This window comes from Hyperolius riggenbachi, chromosome 11, assembly GCF_040937935.1.
Source record: "Hyperolius riggenbachi isolate aHypRig1 chromosome 11, aHypRig1.pri, whole genome shotgun sequence".
Classification (NCBI taxonomy): Eukaryota; Metazoa; Chordata; class Amphibia; order Anura; family Hyperoliidae; genus Hyperolius; species Hyperolius riggenbachi.
Genome location: NC_090656.1, coordinates 254604484 through 254611219, shown reverse-complemented (window position 1 = coordinate 254611219; position 6736 = coordinate 254604484). Strand labels below are relative to the sequence as shown.

General features: G+C 47.0%; 1 protein-coding gene across 1 annotated transcript in view; it reads right to left on the bottom strand.

The window, feature by feature from the left end:
• Positions 1 to 5945, bottom strand: part of PHF21A (PHD finger protein 21A) — a 253630-nt gene extending 247685 nt beyond the window's left edge. The window contains exon 1 of the mRNA XM_068260848.1: positions 5684 to 5945. The gene's annotated coding sequence lies outside the window, so the exon portion shown is untranslated. The remainder of the gene's footprint in view (positions 1 to 5683) is intronic.
• Positions 5946 to 6736: the final 791 nt, after the last annotated feature.

The following is a 6736-nucleotide window of genomic DNA, read 5'->3' as shown; positions in this document are numbered from 1 at the left end:
TTTCCCTTTTGATTCATAGCAGATTTGTCCACCCTGATCATAGCTGCCAGGAATCTATTGCACTAACATGTCTGATCGTTTGACTTCTGATCGATTCCGGCCTAAGATTGTTTAGAAATATCGATTGGACAGGACAGAAAATCTAGATTTACTGGGAGTGGGGCAGGTGTAGTAGCCACTCCACTGAAAATAGAAAAACAGTATTGCACTGCTTGGTGTAGTGCAACACTATGGCCCATAGATTTCCAGTTGCTTAAAGTGAACCTCCAGACTAAAAATCTATTCAGCAGCACTGAAAAGGCTTGGCGTTTAACAGTTTCACATCATCAGAACTTTGTTTTTCATACCCAAGCCTAATTTTTAGCTGCACAGAAGCTAAGCTCCGCCCCATCAAAGACAACTGCCCAGGAATTTTTCCCCTGATGCTGTGCAAAGCATGATGGGATTTCTGATGTTGTTGTTATTGTTGCCTAGCGAGCGCAGCTGGGAGGGGTGATCAGGACACAGGACAGTTGGAACTGTGCCTCATGCTCAGTCACCAGCTTTCAACCAAAAAGATGGCTCTCCTCCTGAAATCACAAACATTTGCCTGTTCTTTTAAAACAGGGTGGGTAAGAGATTATATTACCTATCTATTTTAATTAACATAACTAATGTAACTTAATGACATGTATGTTTGTTTAGGCTGAAGTTCCTCTTTAAAGCTAATGGAATTTGTTTTAAAAAAAAGAAACTACACACTTACCTAAGGAGTGGGAAGGCTCTGGGTCGTATAAAGCCCTCCGGCTCCTCTCCCGGTGCCCTTGTTGCAGCGCTGGCTCCCCCTGTTCAAATCCCCCGAAGCAGGGGACTTCAAAAGGGAGCCGAGTCCTCCAGAAGAAAGGCGGCTACATACTGTGAGTGTGCGAGAGGATGCTTGCGCGTGCGCAGTATAGAGTGGACCATCTTTGGGAGCATTCGGGGTCCCAAAGACTTTCCTAAGTCCCCATCGCCACGAGAGCGAGCAGTATTTGACCAAATTAGTAAAATACTGCTCCGGGGGCAGCGTTGCACCGAGGGCTCCGGGAGAGGAGCGGGAGGGTTCATTAGAACCCAGAACCTTCCCTCTCCATAGGTATGTATCTGGCTTTTTTTACCCCAAGGTTCCCATTTACTTTAATCTATTGAGATTAGATGTGCTGCATGTGGACAGAATAGACTCCTCTTGGCTCAGATTCCGACTGTAAAGAGATTGGAGCTAGCCTACTTCAGGGGACCCAGCAGGAAACCAGATAGGAAATTCAGCTAACATGATTGGGTGGACAGCACCCTCCTGAACTGCTAGGTTTCCCACACTATTCGGCCAATCACAACACTTCGTGCTGTAGAGGGTGCAGCGAGTATATAGAGGTGTCATGTAAATGGCAGTGGCTTTGTCACACGTAATCAGAGCACAGTCAGTGCAGCCAGAAACAGTGTACAGAACTCATAAAATGCAAATGTATCAAAAGTGGACCAAAAAAAAACAGAATACACCTGAACCATTTATCTTGGCACTGGTTCTTATAACTTTGTCCCACAGTGTAGTGTTGTGGTTTTGTCACACACAATTTGAGGTCACAGTCAGTGCCACATAAACACAGGATATAGTTTTGGTATATAAAACTCAGCATTGTCCCACAGTACACCATTAAGGTGGTCATACACTGGTCGATTTGCCATCAGATCGACCAACAGATAGATCCCTCTCTGATGGAATCTGATCAGAGAGGGATCGTATGGCTGCCTTTACTGCAAACAGATTGTGAATCGATTTCAGCGTGAAACCGATCGCAATCTGTGAAGCTGCCGCTGCAAACCCCCCCCCTCCCGCATACATTACCTGATCCAGCCGGCTTGAGTCCCTTGGTATCCGCTGTCTTCTTCTCCGCGCTGGGCTCCGAGTCCGGCAGGCTTCACTGAACTTCCTGGCCGGGGGAAGTTTAAACAGTGGAGGGCGCTCTACTGTTTAAACTTCCCGCCGGGACAGGAAGTTCAGTGAAGCCTGCCGGACTCTGAGCCCAGCGCGGAAAAGAAGACAGCGGAGACTCGCGCCGGCAGAGCAGGTAATGTATTGCGTCGGTCATCGGGCATTCGAACGCCGCTATCGACGCACTCCTGATCAGCCGGCAATCGACAAAATCTTCCGCACGGACAGATCGACGGGAACGATTGATTTCGGATGGAAATCGATCGTTCTGTCAGCGTTTGCGCAACGATTTCACAGCAGATTCGATCACAGTAATCGAATCTGCTGTACATCGGCGGGAAAATCGTTAGGTGTATCGGCCCCTTAAGAGGGTTGTGATTTTTTTTGTTTTTTAATTCCCCATAGCATTACACTAGCAAAAGCTTTTCAAATCACATGGCCTTAGTAGGTATAGAGGAGTCCACAATACAATATCAATAGTGTAACCTAGTATACAGTGCTGTGTGTTGCTTGTGTCACACATTTGTGTATAGAGATCAGAAGGGTCGCACAATCATAGGTTACACAGTTTAATTGAAAGACATCTGTCCAAGTTCACTCAGGAAAAAAAAACGTGTACAGTGGCCTGTTCCACACACAGTGTACAAATCTCAATGTTTACTTCAGCAAAATCCCCTTATAATAAACGTCAAGGGACCTGATCAAGTAGTTTCCTATATTAGAAGTTTACCGTATCAGAATTAGTTATATTATATATTTATACATGTCAGGACCCCAGTTTACTCTAGCCAGAGGTTTACTTTGTCAGTTTACTAGAATGAAATTTTACTGTACTAGATTCTTTTTTCTAGATGGTGGTAAGCTCCTAAGGCAAGGGTCCTTCCCCGATTGTGTTTCCTGTTTCTGTTGTACTTTATCAAACTGAATATGTACCAGTATTGGTGAGGTGTGAACTATGTGTAATTGTGTTGCTGGATGTCCCAATCGTATTATGTGTTCAACTACTCTTGTGTCTATGCCCTCTACTATAGTTTGTTTTGTACTCTAAACAGTGCTATCGAAGCGATGTAGACGATATGTAAACAAAAATGGAATACACCATCCGTGTGTCAGTATTTGTTACACACTATAGATAGGAGTATCATACAGAGTAAAGTGAAAGATTTGTCACACAGTGTTGAGTGCTGGATTTGGACATACATATAGTATACAGTGGAAGTTTGTCACACAATCGGTGTAACGTTCTGGATTAGTCATCCATATAGTATAGCGTTGAGGATTTGTCACACAATCCGTGTATAGCGCTGGATTTGACATACACACATTGTATAGAGAAGTTTTGTCACACACAGTACAGAGTTTGTCACACAATCAGTGTAGAGCGGAGTTTCTGTCACACAGTGGATTTGTCATACACATAGGGCTTGATTCACAAAAGAGTGCTAACTGATAGCACGGCCGTTGTAGCGCGAATTTTCGCATTGCACGCGATCACAATGTTTTGCGCAAAACGATAACTTTTTCACGTACGAACGTGAATTTTCACACAAACGATATCGGTTGCATGCGAAAAATCACATTTGCGCACGAAAACGTTATTTCGCACGAAAACGGACGTGCTATCAGTTAGCACTCTTTTGTGAATCAAGCCCATAGTATATAGAGTGGAGGATTTGTGTCACACACACACACACACTCACACAATCACAACTCCGACAGTCAGTACACAGTACAGAGTCTCCTGCACACAAACTGTAGAGTGGAGGATTTGTGTCACACACAATCACAACTCCTACAGTCAGTACACAGTACAGAGTCTCCTGCACACAAACTGTAGAGTGGAGGATTTGTGTCACACACAATCACTGCAGAGTACTGGATGTCATACATGTGTAGATCGGCCATTTGTCACACAATCAGTGCTGGATTTGTCATACACATAGTAGGGGACGTTTGTCACACAATCAGTGTCAAGTGTAAAATTTGTCACAATCGGTGTAAAGTTGTGAATTTATCATATGCATAGTATAGAGTACAGGATTTTTTGCACAATCAGTGCAGAGTGCAGGAATTGTCATACACAGTGTGGAGATTTTGTGACACATACATACATACATATACACACACACAATCACAGCTCACACAGTCAGTACAGATTCTCATACACACAGTATAATATAGAGAGGGTTTGTGTCTCACAAGTACACACTTCTCACAGACAGTACAGAGACTCAAGTACACAAAGTGAAGCGGGGAGTGTGAGAGAGTGTGTGTGAGTGTGTGAGTGTGTGAGTGTGTGAGTGTGTGAGTGTGTGTGAGTGTGATCCTCCACTCTATATACTATGGGCTTGACTCACAAAAGTCGCACACTATAGTATGGAAGTTTTGTGTTTCACACAGTTAGAACTCATATACATAGTATATCACAGACACACAGCGCAATATAGAGCATTGTTTACTCACACACATAGTATTGAGGTTTTGTTTCACACACAGAGCTAAGATACATAGTATAGCAGACACACAGTGCCATATAGGAGGATTGTTGACTCACACAAAGTATAGTATAGAGGTTTTGTGTCACACACTATCACAGCTCATACACACAAAGTGAAGAGTAAATGATTTGTCACACAATAAGTGCAGAGTGCTGGAATTGTCATACACATAGTATAGAGTTTTGTTGTCACACACAGATAGTATAGTATATATAGGTTGGTGTCACACACACTATACAGAGGTTTTGTGTCACACACGATCAGAGCTCACACACAAAGTGCAGAATAGAGGATTTGTCACACAATCTGTGCAGAGTGCTGGAATTAATACAGAGAGGGTGGTTGTCACACACATAGTGCATACAGTATAGTTGACACACACAGACAGTACAGTAGGGCAGGTGTTGATACACATAGTATAGTATAGTATATAGAGTACTTCTGTCACACACAATCACAGCTCACACACAGTACAATATATAGAGGATTATAGTATACAGTGAAGCAGGTTGTGTGTGATTGTTGTCAGGGCTGTGAAGTCAGTACAAAAATCTTCCAACTCCGACTCCTCAGTTTATGAAACTACGACTCCGACTCCTTAATCTAATACTTAAGAGGGCTGTGGATTTTGTACAATAATCATCCGACTCCTCAGTTTACGAAACCACGACTCCAACTCCAGGTGCCCAAAATTGCCCCGACTGACTCCAACTCCACAGCCCTGATTGTTGTCACAAACACACACATATACATATATATATATATATATATATATATATATATATATATATATATACATACATACACACACTGTACAGCGCTGCGTAATATGTTGGCGCTATATAAATACTAAATAATAATAATAATAGTATATAAAGGATTTGTGTCACACACAACACACACACAGTATAGTACAGAGAGTACTTGTGTCACACACAATCACAGCTCACACACACAGTACAGTATATAGAGGATTAGAGTATACAGTGAAGCAGGTTGTGTGTGTGACAGTATAGAGGACAGTAGTCACACACAGCACAGTACATAGAGGATTTGTGTCACACACACAGTACAGTGGCAGTGAGGGGGACACACAGAGTAGTAGTGGGGTTAGTAGTTGCTGGTCTCCGGCCTGTGTCCCTCCCCCCCCCTCTCCTCCTCCCCCCGCCCCCCTCTCTCCAGCAGTCAGTGTAACTTCCAGCACCCCCTCCCCCTCTCCCCGGCCCCCCCGCCACACCTGCTGCTGCTGCCCCTCTCCGGGGGGTCTCCTCTCCGCTCCTCTTCAGCCCGGGGGGGCGCGCAGCCCCGTCACCGCCACATCTCCCCCGGCCTCCCCCCTCAGGCACTCTCTCTGGCCCCGCCTCTCCTCGGGACGCCAATCCGCCCCCGGCCGGGCCACGGGGGGGCAAAGAAAGAAATCAAGAGAAAAGTGACGGCAAAAGAAGAACTCTCTCCCTCCCCGAGCCGCAGCGCACCGGGAGCCGAATCCCTCCGCCGCGCTCTCCTCACTCAGCCGAGCGCGCTCCCGCCGCCTCCCGTCCGCTACCCAGGCGCGCTCCCGCACGGGCAGCGCTATGAGGGGGAGAGAGCGCGCCCCCGCCGGCTCACCCGCGCGCTGACAGGCCGAGGGGAGGAGAGAGCGCGCTCCCGCCAGGCTCCCCCCCGCGCGCTGACAGGCGGAGGGGAGGAGAGCGCGCGCGCACTCTCACTCTGTCACTACATCCGCGGGCGCGCGCGTGACGTCGGCATGAAAGAGGGCCCGAGCGGCCGGCGAGCAAAGGGAGAGGGGAGGGGGGGGTGAGGAGGTAATGGGACACGCTGAACACCGGCCGCGTCCCTCAAATCGCTCCGCCAAGTTATCCGGCCGCTTCCCCGCCCCCGAGAACCCCCGATCGGTGAGGCTTAGGAGGCGGTCAGAGCCGGAGGGGGGCCGGGAGAGCGCGGAGGAAGCGGCGCACTACTTGTCGTGTCGGTGCGGCGAATTTATTTCACTTTGCCTAAGGAACGGGGTGTGCTGCGGCTCCCATTGCCTAGGGAAAAAAACCCGGATGTGAAGTGAGGAAAAGTAAAGTCCAGAAGAAGAACAAGAAGTGGAGAGAGAGGAGGAGGGAACCTGACAAAGGGGGGTTCATATGGAGGAAGGGGGGGGTACAAAGGAGAGGCACTGACAGGGCACCAGCTATCCCAAAATGTTTCCACAGCAACAACAATAAAGACGGCCCCACACCATACAACCCTCAGCTGTATGTCACCACATCAATCACTATGGAGAAATACACATCTTATCATC